Source organism: Alligator mississippiensis, chromosome 5, assembly GCF_030867095.1.
Source record: "Alligator mississippiensis isolate rAllMis1 chromosome 5, rAllMis1, whole genome shotgun sequence".
Classification (NCBI taxonomy): domain Eukaryota; kingdom Metazoa; phylum Chordata; order Crocodylia; family Alligatoridae; genus Alligator; species Alligator mississippiensis.
In genome coordinates this window covers 25594575-25607406 of record NC_081828.1, presented here as the reverse complement: position 1 = coordinate 25607406, position 12832 = coordinate 25594575, and positions in this window count along the sequence as shown.

Below are 12832 nucleotides of genomic sequence, written 5' to 3'. Positions count from 1 at the left end.
TTAATCTAATACTTCATTTGATCAGGGTTAATTTTTTACAGTCAACCATTTTGAAAGCACTCTGCAGCCATGCACTTGTGTTAAGTCATGGCTATAGAGTGCTTTCTAGGGCCCAATCATGTGAAAAATGTTACTTATGTAAGCACCATAGTTTTCAGTAATCATTAGAGTGACCCTTTTAAGCAACTTTTATCTTGAAAGGGTAAAGCTTATAGGTCTGTTGGTGAAAGGACCAGAAAAGGAAGGGGTGACTGATAGGAGTGAACTAAAATAGGAAACTTTAAAATTAAGGTTGCCAGTAGGTAGTAAAGACTAGGAAGGATAGATAGGAAAAGCAAGGGCAGGGGATGTGAATAGGTAAAGGGAAAATAGGGTATGGTTTGAAGGGAATTACTTCAAATAAAAATCAAGACTATGAACTTTAGGAGGCCTATGATCCTGTGTCCAATCACAGTCTTTGGTTATTTCACAGTAATTTGTCTAAGCATGCAGAGTGGCAGCAACCAAAAATAAAAATCTATAAAAATTATGACTTCCTACATTTTATGCATCTATACATTATTGCAGATATTTGTTTTGGATCATGTCCATCTCTCTCTCATAAATTCATGCCTTGTTTTCTGTATGTTATCATTCCCAGGTCTCTTTCCATATTACTGCTTTCTAGGTTTTTCCAATGTGTTTGTTAATCACAATTTAGTTCCTTTTCCATAGAAATGCTCTTTTCTAGATTTTCTCCAAGTTAAACCTCTGTTTGTAGATTTCCCTTCATATTCCTTAAGTTTGTTCATGTGCCTCTATATTATTTATCTTCTCTTACTGGGGTTTCCAATTCCATTAAACTTAACATCATGTGAAAATCACATTAATCTGCTGTGTATTACAGATCATTTCTGAAGTACACAGATCATTAAAGATGTTACTGAAGATTAGAACCAGCACATTTTCTTTCAGTAAGAATGTCCTTTCAATCCAATATCCTTATCCTATTTGCTTAGTTCTCTAGCCAGTTTTGAATTCATACGTGTCTTCCCATCCAAGCCAATTTGAATTAATTTTGAGTGTAAAGTTCTGTGAGACACTATTAAACGATTTACATTACAACTGCAATGTTTCCATCATGCACTAATTTGGGAATTCTGTCTACAAAAGCAAGCAAGTTTGTTTGGCTTGATCTCATCTTTATGAACCCATGCTGTTTATTGCTCATGAACTCATTTTGCCTTCTTGCTCCCTTTGGTTTTTTTCCTTCTTACAACCTTAGCTGACTTTGCCTATTCTTCATTGATTGTCTTCCATCTGATTAGATCATGTCCTTTCTGAATCATGATATTTTCTATGTAACATAAAACACCATTAGTTGTTAAACAAATGTTTCATTCCTGTTCTCCAGTTGTGTAACAGCTACACAGTTCATTATTTACTTAGGTTTCCATTCACGTATCATACCCTAAATCAAGAGTATCTGGTTTGGAGCTTAAATCCAGACTGTAGGGCTCCTTTAGGCTAAATCCAGACTGCAAGGAGTCTCTTGCGGCAGATATGGACACACCTCCAGCAGCAGGGCTAGTGGTGGCATCAGGAAAAAGGTTAACATGGCCATCACTCCTCCCCAGCTGCCAAAATATGTCCCCAGTGGGAATTGTGTGGTACACCCCTCCTCCACTTGCCCTGCCCCTGCAGGCCATATCTATGACTCCCTTAGCCTAAATAATTAACCACCATAACTTTCAATGCTGAACTGTAGCTCTTTTGAATTGTAAATACTCTTGACATAGACCAGTAATAAACACAAATTATAACTAGAGCTGATCAACAGCTTTGCATCAAAAACATTTCGTATTAAAATAGATTTCATTGGCAATTGATTTGTATTTTTATTATTATTATTATTACTGGAAACTTCAATACAAAATAACTTCAGGTTTTTCATTCAATGGCTTGCATTTTTGCACTCTGATTTTTGTTATTATTATTATTTATTATCAGTATCATTATTATTTCTTCATTTGATGTGAAATTTTCATTCAAAGTTTCTCCTGGTGAGAAAAAAATTAATAACTTCCAATTTTATAATCACCTGCAAGTTCATAATCATAAATATTTAATAAATATGGGACTCATAAATACCTTAAATTGTGTGGACACTTCAATATACTAGCTCAGAATATATTCATCTACGGTTAGAAAAGGGAAAAATGAAGTATTTGAGATTTTGACATACTAATTTGAACTAAGAATTCTCTTTGCTAGTTAAGATACACATGTGTAGTATATATATATATATATATATATATATATGAGAGAGAGAGAGAGAGAGATATGAAATACATACTTCATTTCAAAGGACACCACTGAGTAAAACAGGGCAAGTAATATATTTCAGTCAAATATTTTGTCCTCAGTTTCATAGGGATGAGTTTATATTAACCTTGTAATATGAATCATCATAACTTGTGACTTACTATACTTTTTTTTTCCCCTTGGAACTCTTAGTCAACAATGAAATTCAGTTTTGAACGCATATATTATTTTCCAAAGTAACCTTCATAATTTTGCTATTTCAGCAGTGTTCATTTTCTTTGAATATTTACTTTGCTGAATATTGTTATTAACTTGTAAATACACATAACAGTTAATGAGGATTTGAGGGTGTATGTTTTGGAAAATGCATAAAATTAATTTGTAACAGGAAAATGAGGACTTTAATGTAATAAAATGATTATTATTTTTAGCTTGCTTTAGTCTTAAAGGAAAGCCTGTTAAATTAACAGGATTCCTACCATCCATTACAATATGCCTTTTATTGGGCTTTATATAAGGAAGAGCAATAAAATATTCTCCTGACCATGCCTGTATCACAAAATCAAAACAAACTACAGATGATTAATGATTATCAATAGATAATATCTCTTATACATGTTAGAAATGTCATACGTCCACTAGCCTCAGTTTTAAGTAAGGTACATAGCAAAAGCATGTAATGAGCATAAACTTTATAATGATCATTTAAGTTATGATGTCATCTTCCAGCTTTCCATTGAAACTCCCAGCCTCATAGTATCTTGATTTTAAGGCTTATTCATTCATCATTTTAACATCTGTTGGTATAAATCAGTGGACAAGTTGTCAACACAGATCTACTTTAAAAAATGTAGTAAAGGAGTTAAGCTGTTGTTAAGGCCTTCATCTAGCCAAACTCACATTCCACAGCTGCTGGGTCACAGACACTCTGCACATATTTCCTAGGTTTCAGATACAAAATCTATTTCTCACTCCAAATAGGAAGTACCACCTGTCTAACAAGCTTCTAAATGCTGCAATAAGTACAATTGTCTGCACAGTTTAGCTCAAGGACATCTACTGGAACAAATTACAGTAACCAGAAAAACTAATTAAGGGCAAACTGCAGTTCACCACCTGGAGGGGGGATAGAGAGATAGCTGTGTTGCAAAAGTCCCTGAACATTAGGAAGTTCCAGATTTACTGGACAACTTGATTCCATCCATTTTTAGTTTATATGGGGGGACTATTTATCCCAGAACTTTATTCTGCTTTGCTCTAAAACTTGTGTAGTCATCTGCACCAATGTATAGGAAGCATGTAATACTATCAAACTAGATGACTGTATGCTGTGTAGGGCAACAGAGGTTTTTTTTTCTCCATCTAGTATTATGAATGGCGCTCTCTATCAAAGCCAAAGACTTAAAAAGAAACAGAATATTTTTTTCTGACCTTAGCCTAGCTACCCAGGGAAAACATGGAGGTGGCTTTGATTAACAGTACTTTTATAGCCTGTTAAATCTGGAAGTTAAATAGACTCTCATATAAAAGAATACACCAGTTGTAGGTCATGAACAACATTCTGCTGTGTTGAGTTGTTTTTCTACAAAGACAGAGTTGAGATTGCTGTTGCTATCCTGTAAACCTTAACATAGATAATAAAATGGACTGGTCTCTCTATGGAAAGCAAAATAAGATTCCAGTATATAACTTATTCCTCCCCTGACATGACTATTAGTTACTGGGAAACCATGATAAACTACTTAAGACTTCTAAGTTAGATCACAACATGAGCTTGCTACTCAGTACTATAAATCCAATTGATCTGGATGTTTCCCATCAATTATCAAATGAAATTCATTTGCTCTAATGGTTAAATACCAAGGTAAGAAGAGCTTTTAAAGAGTTACAAAAAGGTATATAGAAATTCCATCCCAATACTATATTAAAAACCATCTTAAAAGAATCCTCTACAGAAGCTTATGCATGGTCATCTGCAGATAATAAAATAGGAGATGGCTTGGTGAATGGAACAGAACTGACACTGGCATAGTTCATCAATTTATTCTCAGTCTGTAATTTTTTTAATTATTCATCCAATAAAGCTATTGTAGCTACTGCTAGAATCTCATCAATGTGGCTCTGCCATGTGAAACCATTTATCATACTAGTAATCCATTTAGGTCTGGTAACAGAGACATAAATTAATACCTTTGGCCTGAATTTAAAAATGTTGCTTTGACTCATATTCCTTATTTTAATTTTGCCTGTGGATGTATATTTGTTTTTCTCTCTAAAAACACAAATGTAAGAAACTCTCATCCCCAGCACTACATCCCCCTTCCCACAAAAATTAAAACTCACAGTAAAATTATATTGAGTTTAAATCCATAACCAGCTGCCTATACAACCCTAATCCAATCCAAAACCTACAATTTAATTATACTCTATTAACAACTACCCATACAATCTTCATACTGTCCAAGACGCCATATATATCATCACTGATGGCTTCAGTAATTCAAAACAGGTATGCAGCTATCTTCTGACCATCAAAGTGCAGGATGTGGAAAAGCATGTGCTGTCCTCATAATAAGAAATTAACAAGATGCATGTGATCCTCCATACAAACTCTATCAAGTTCATTTAACTTCTTGGCATATTTTTTGTTCTCCACACAAATCATTTAGTGATATGGAATGGTGTTAATTTTACATGACACAAACCATTCAACTGCTTATGAGTGCAGTCCATCCTTATCTACTATCACTTCTCTCAGATCTTGATGGATGAATATTTCATTTAATTGCTTGATATGATGTTTAAGTTGATCAGCGTCATAGGAAAGTAGAGATGGAAGGGACCTCAAAAGGTCATGTAGTCCAGCCCCCTGCTCAGAACACGATCATCCCTAACTAAACCATTTTAGTCAAGTATCCATCCAACCTGCTTTTGAGTTGGAAATCACAGATCTTTAGCCATTTTAGGTAAACATAAATGACCTCCAACAATATGTGCCCTTCAGAGCACATGTAGATATACTATACCAAGGATTTTTATAGGGCTGAGGTATTGGATATCAGTTTAAGTTTTTTCCTTATAATCTGATACAAGAACAATTGTAAGTGTTAGGGTGACAATATTTGGATCTTGGGGAGCACTGGATTTGCAGCTGAATGAAACCATGACCTGTGGCCTAGCAGGGCTGCTGACCACAAGGCAGAATGATATATTAAAAGTATATTGCAAGATGCTTAGGCAGACAGATTTTGTTTATAAAGGCTTATGCTAAGCCAGTCGTTTGCTTATGTTAAGTAATCATATTAACTGTGTTAACCATTTTTCTGGAAAAAGCAGCAATTAAGTCTGTGTACTGTAAACCAGCTATAGCGAGGGATGAGATAAGATACGGGGGCCCAAAAAGGGTGGGGATGGTACAACATGAGACAGAAAAAACAGACTGGAACATGAAAAACAACATGTAATTGGTAAACAGAATCCAAGATGAACATATGCAAAAAGGTGAATGGTGATTGGTAAAGAAGCCTCCAGAAGCTTCCAGGTTTTGGTCAAAGTCCGCCCATTGACCGAAGAGCAAGAGTCAAGGTCTTGGACATGCACTTATAGCAAAAAGTCATGTAAATGAATAAAATGCATTGGCAATTCCATGCTAATGAAGCAAACAGTAAACAGAGGTGGAGCTTGAAATGGGAGGGGATATGGGTGGAACATGGGAGGAGTAAGGGTGGAATAAATGTTAATGAGTATAAACCAAAGTGTATAAATGTTGAAAAAAACTATTGTTCAGTACAGGTCCCCAGTTTGTTGGTTTTTTTGGGACCCATGTCTGAAGCTGTCTCCATTCTGAATAATCTGTGAGCAATATGTGCTGGTGTTTGCTCCCTGCTTGCTCTAGCTAATGAGTAACAGGATCCACGGGCAATTGAATAGTCGTCTGCCTAGTCATTGGGTACTGCATGGAGTCGGGGTCTAACAGTAACTATATGATCAAATAGAAAAATCAAGTAAATTCAGAACTAAAAAAAAGGAGGAAAAATACATATCAGGTATAGACTGTGTTGTATTGATATGGATATGGCTCATTCTGAAAATCTATGTGAATAAACTTCCGAAATTAATATAAGTGCATCAACACTGAGGGAGGTAATTATTCAGCTATTTCAAGAAAAAGGCAATGTCCTGTATGAAATGGTTAAATTTGTACTTAAGTTGTGTGTAGACCAAATCTATTTGTCAAAACAAGAAACAGAATAACTAGGTAATCAAAGTATATGAATAAACTAGTGTGTGTGGTTCATCGCATTGAAGCTTTTTCTTTTCCAGTTAGTAACCCCCTTCTACCTCTCCATCTCCTTAAAATCATAGCCCATTTCTAAACAAACAAGTCCATAATTACTGTTTAACAGCATTTTCTAAGACCTGTACAACTAAGAAGAATTTCTTTGAAGAAGGCAATTTACAAGTTTTGGGTTCTTTCTTATATTGTTACTCAGTGCTAAAGCAATCTAATTGTTTTAAACAGCTCAATTTACTGGTTTTAACTCTTCTAAGGGAAATGTATCAGAGTAATTACATTCAACACCGATCTACCAATTGAATCTACCAATTCAACTACTTCAATCTAAATAACAGATTGTGGTATTAGAAAAGTATAAATAATTTTAGCCATATTCATTATATCTAAGAAAAGATTAGATATTTGGATTAGTTTCTTTAGGCCCCTGATTTTTTTCAGACAAATTATGGCTATATAACACTACTCACTTTACTAATGATCACATTGGAATGATGCCCAATGAATTTTTAGGTACTAACAAAGCCATTCAAAAGTATTATATAACCACATTAAAGAACTCATCCAGGCTGGATGGGCAAAGTTAATTTAAGCTAAGGAACATAAAGCACTTGTAAGTATCTAAACAAAAGAATTGATCAGTAGACCCAAACACATCTTACATTTATCAATACCACATTGCATTCTCAGGGAGAATGAACTGAAAATGAAACAGTCATTTCTTCAATTAGAAATAGTTCCTCCTCACTGCCATTGATTATGCTTTACTAAGAAAGAAACAACACTATAGTTTCAAAAGAAATATATCTTGTAAAAGTCTCAATTTTATGTATAATCAATTACTCCAGCTTCTTTTCTCTCAGACCTAGCATTTAATCTTTTTTATACTTTGCTTGTGCTGTGCCTTGTCCTCATGTACTGCATGATCAGATTTCAGCATACATTTACTAACAAAGCTTTCTTTAATCAAATTTTTCATGAGCCTGAGTCCTCAGAAGATATCTATGATAATAAATACTGTAGTGCCAGTTAGATTAGTCGTGTACAGTATGTAATAAACTGGGTTTACTATGCCTATAAAAGTAGTTTCACCAGGATTTTCAGCTTGGATATCTTATCTCATTCATCAAACTCTTGTCAACAGAAGAAGAAAAAACAGCATCAGAAAATCTTGAGGCACCATAGCTGTTACACATTTCTGCCAATCAAGGTAATCCTGAAGATAAGTATAACAAAAAGAATGGACCCAATTTCTTTATTCACTATTAATTCACCACACTTCAACAGCAGGATCTCAACATAGATGACACTATGCTGACCTTTAAATCCTAGTTGGGCTTCATTTGATCTTAGCTCCCACAGGTACAGCATCATTGAATTCAATTCTTCTCCTTGCTCTTTGTCCATAATTTGACTTTGATTTATCTTTTAAGTATCAATGGTCAACATTAACACACTGAGCTCTGGGTGTGAAAACTAAGTGTGGAACATTATCAGTGCTGTAATCATATATGTCTTTTCAATACAGGTCTTTTAACTTTGAGGCAAAATACAGTCTGATTTTATTGATTTAACAACAAAATTAATTTGCACAGTTAGTTATCTCCTGTTGTTACAACTATCTCTGCCTTGGGACTTCTGTACTGAGGCAGCATGCACAAGTATTTATGTACCCCTACATTTCTGCAATGTTGCATTTCACAGTTTCTGTATCTGTACTAGACATTTGACCATTGCTACTATTTGTGGAGATGCATCAAACTGTAAGCCAAAATTCACAGCATTTTGGCTTTCAGGTAGGTCTGAATGGATTAGGAAGACTGGTAATAGATAAATACAGGTATTATACATGAGTCCTCAGATGACATAAATCAGTATTGAATTCAATAGTATGCTATACTCAACACAGTGTGAAAATATATATATACAGTCAACTGCTTGTTATCACTTATATAGGTTAAAAACAAGATAGCTAACTTAACAGCAAGTTGCATTAAATGCCCACTTCTGTCAAAGATGTACTAATAGACAAGTAAAGAAATCAGCAAAAAGTAACCCAGACTACTCTTTCTTTTCTCGGTCATGGTTATTTGAATGCAATATATGTGAGTACTGACTAGCAACCAGTCATTTGATAGTATTCCAACTCCTTTTGTAAAATGGCATGGTTTCAGTTCAGTTTATGGTCAGCAAGAATCCACAAATCAAAATCTGCAAACAAAATTAATGCAAAATATCATCCATGTTTCCATTCCCTGCACACGGGGAGTGAATGAATACAGAGTGAAATATGCACTCTCTTTTACAGGAGGTTTCTCCTGATCAGAAAATGGTGGAGTGGTATATGGAAGTTTATACTGCCACTGTCTGTGCTACCTCTGCGCTATGGCAAAATAAAGGACTAATGTTACATCAGAGGAACAACATAGAGTTGTTCCAGACTATGTTTATTTTTTTAAATAATTTAAAAGCAAGTTGTACAGTAAATGAACTAGCAAATAAATGCTTTAATGATGATCTTCATAAATATATATATATATATATATATATATATATATATATATAATATAAATACTCTGTAAATTAAAAAGACACCTTTTTATTAATACAATTATAGCACTTTGAACATAGAATGATTTTTCAGTCTAAGGCGTTAGTCTATTACTTATAATTTACTTAATTCATGTATTTATTTATTAGAGGCTTTAACTTATTCTCCATCTTTCTATGCTAACTTTAAAAACTTCAATAGTGAAAGCTCTTTGACAAAACTAATGAAGAAATTACATTTGAAGAAATTAAAATTTAGCTACAATTAAGCAAAGTTATTAAAGATACTTGATCAATTTGTTATGATTTTACTTAGGGCCTATAATTCAAGTCATTCCTAACTTGCATTGTGGTAAGAGGTCACTTACACTCTCCAGTTAATTTGTGTATTGAAATGTTATCACATGAAATAAATCTACATGGATAAAGAGACTCCTCGATAGACTACAAATCAAGATTTCCCATTGGTAGAATACTCAACAGTATGATGCATATTAAATAACACTAGATCTGGAACATGCTTCCACTTGTTGCAGTATGCATGTTGGATATTTATGTACTGAATGGTACCTACCAAGTGAAAATGTGTCTTCTATAGCATGCTTATTCATTGGTTATTGGGTCATGTGTTTGATATACCTGTAGATTTTCTAGTTTTATAATGTGATGGTGGTAGTAGTAATGTAATGTGGTGGTAGTATAACATTTAATCTAAAATAATGCACAAATTTATTTTGAAATTAAAAAAGAGTGTTTTTTGCTTAAAAATACTACACTTTCATTTTTTTACAGTAAAACAGTACAACTGCTTTAAAGAGTAATTTAACATTACACGGCAGTTTAGGACAGGAAGTGTACAATTATTATCCAACACAGAATGTTATTGGGAGTTTTTAACTTGTAAAATATCTCAACCAAAAGTTGTGATAAACTAATCTCTATAGCTATCAAATTTATTCTAATGACATATTTTCTGTACATTCAAAGGTGATGTCCACTTTTTTCTGACGGAAAAATAGAAGGAGGTGAGGGCCCAAAGTTTGTTTCTATACTACGGAGGGAGATAGGATGTGGTGATCAGAAATACTTTAGGGAATATAAGAACCTTTTTTTAATAAGAGAACCTCTTGATGTCTTGTTATTCAAAACACAAAAAGAGCTAAAAGTGACACCCAGAATTTCACTGTGTACCAAAAGTATTCCACTTTTCCTCCTTGGAAAAAGCAACAGCATTGAGAAAACAACTCTAATAAGGATTCTCATTGATTACGTGAAAAATAATTGCCTGTCACCCACAAATGCAAATATTTAGCCCTATTATTATTATTTGGGCTTGAACCAATGATCCAATGATTTTGTTTAGTTTCTGCTACAAACACTCCTTTAACTGTCTTTGTTGTTGAATAATTCATTGTATGTGACATTCCAATTAGTAAACAATAAATTCAGTGCAGAACAGAAAAGTAAATTACATTTTCAGTACCATTCACTTCTCTTTACAAACAGGCAATAAGTCATCACAAAAGACATTCTGGAAAAGATGGTACAGGATGATGGATCACATAGTTAATTTGAATGAGCAAAATCCAGGCATGCTTTTGTTTTTAGCTATGGAATCCAACTTTTTTAAATGAAATTTTGAATTAACAACTGTCAGAACAAAATGCAAATGCATAAAGGACATTCTTTCTAATGAAGTGCCTTTCTAAATTCCCGGCAAGCACTAATGACTATTCTTTTTCATGGTCCACTTGAAACCTAGCTTGAAAATATGCAAATATTACAGCTAGCAGGTTATCCATATTATCAGACTGTAAACCAAAACACGAGTGAAGAACTTCAAATTTGAAGTTTTAAATTACTAAGGAACTGTCTGAAATATTTTCTACAGCCTGAGTTTACTTCACTTTTTTCTACAACAGTGGTTTTTATAATATTTTGCATCATTATCCACTTTTTTTATCAAAGGGAATAAACTTGCCTCTACCTTCACATGACTAAGGGTCACTAAATTTAGTCATTTTCCCCAGTTCTAATGGGTTATACCAATGTACAGTGATTGAATTGGGGGTGTGCAGGGATGAGGCATTATTGACACACACTTGTTTTCCCAAACTGGATTAAATACTGTCACATTTCATCTCTATTATCAGCTAATAAAAAGCTATTTTTTATCATTCTTATGATTGTATGAAACATGGAAATAGGTTCAATACCTGGCTGCAGCTACACTTCAGTTCTACCTGAGTTTCCCATCTAAGTGAGATAATGATATTTTCTTTTCCTGCCGTCCATCTTGTTCATTTAATTTGTAAAATCTTAATTGCAAAGGTTGTTTGTACTGTATCTCACACAGCGACACACTGTTTTCTGTAGCTTAATGCAAAACTACAATGCACATTTAATAGTAACACTGATTGCAGTGTACTGATTACTATACAATGCACAATGTATTTGAAATTTAAAATCTTTAACAAAATATTACTGCACACTTAAACCTGAATTCTAGAGTATACATGCTACAAAACTTCTTTGTTCACTTTCTAAATATATTTATTGCTCACTTTTATGCAAAATGCAGGTCTGTGAAAATACAAATGCTTGGCAGTGAGGATCTGAGGAATGGGAGACAGTAGGAGAGAGACAAGTATGTGAGGGGAAGGAGGAGTATAGAACTGGTGAAAGAATGTAGCTGGTAAAATGCAGACTGGTTACCTGCCATCTGATAACCCCAGGTAAAGACAATACAAGTTGATGGCACCCACTGTATATTAAGACACAGGCCCTTGATCCATACTTGTGGCCTATAAGAATAAATAGTCTGTTGCAGACAGACCCCTCTTTTCTGTTACAAGTGAGGCTAGTTCTCATTCCCTTTTTCTGCTTCAGAGCTTCTTTCTCTTGGTTTCTTTCACCCCAGTGCTTCTGGATCTTATTGCTTCGCTATGATCCTGCTAAGTACAGGATTCAAAAGTGGCCTTTGCAATTTCCTGAGCCTCAGCCAACTGAGTGTCGGGTTGTTTTCCCCAGATTGCAAGAACAGCTCTAAATTATGCCAAGTGTAAATGGCTCAGCAATTGCTCTACAATACAGGTACATGACTGTCTTCTTGGCATGTCCACTTTCTATAAACACATCCTCTATGATCGATAGCCCCTAACAAGGACATAGAGTGCATAGGAACTATTATCCTTTCCCTAAGCTGTGATGTTCATTCATGGCTGAAGTGCCAGCTCTAGGGCAGCAACATTGAATCTTGGCTGTTTAGACAAGTTGTTATTGTAAATTACTTGATTTTGTTTCCAACGAACTTTTCCTCAGATAAAATCCCATGGTTAGTGGTTAACAAGTGAATAGCCATTTTTGAGTACCTATAAAGTGTACATGAGCACTTTGTTCTATGTCACAGTTGTGCTAACATATCTGATGGATGGACTTAATTTGTTTTTACATATACCAAATTTTCACAAATATATTGCATGTCTTATAAAAGTTTTAAAAGATTGAAATCAAGGTTAAACAACACAAAATAAGCAGGGTCAGATAAATATAAGCTACATTAAATTTAGTTGATCTTAAATGCACATATAGACACGCCCTCATACTATCTTTCTGGAAATCTACCCTGTATTACTGGAGAAATGAGACCAATTAATATGGCTAATCCAAATAATATTTTTTTTC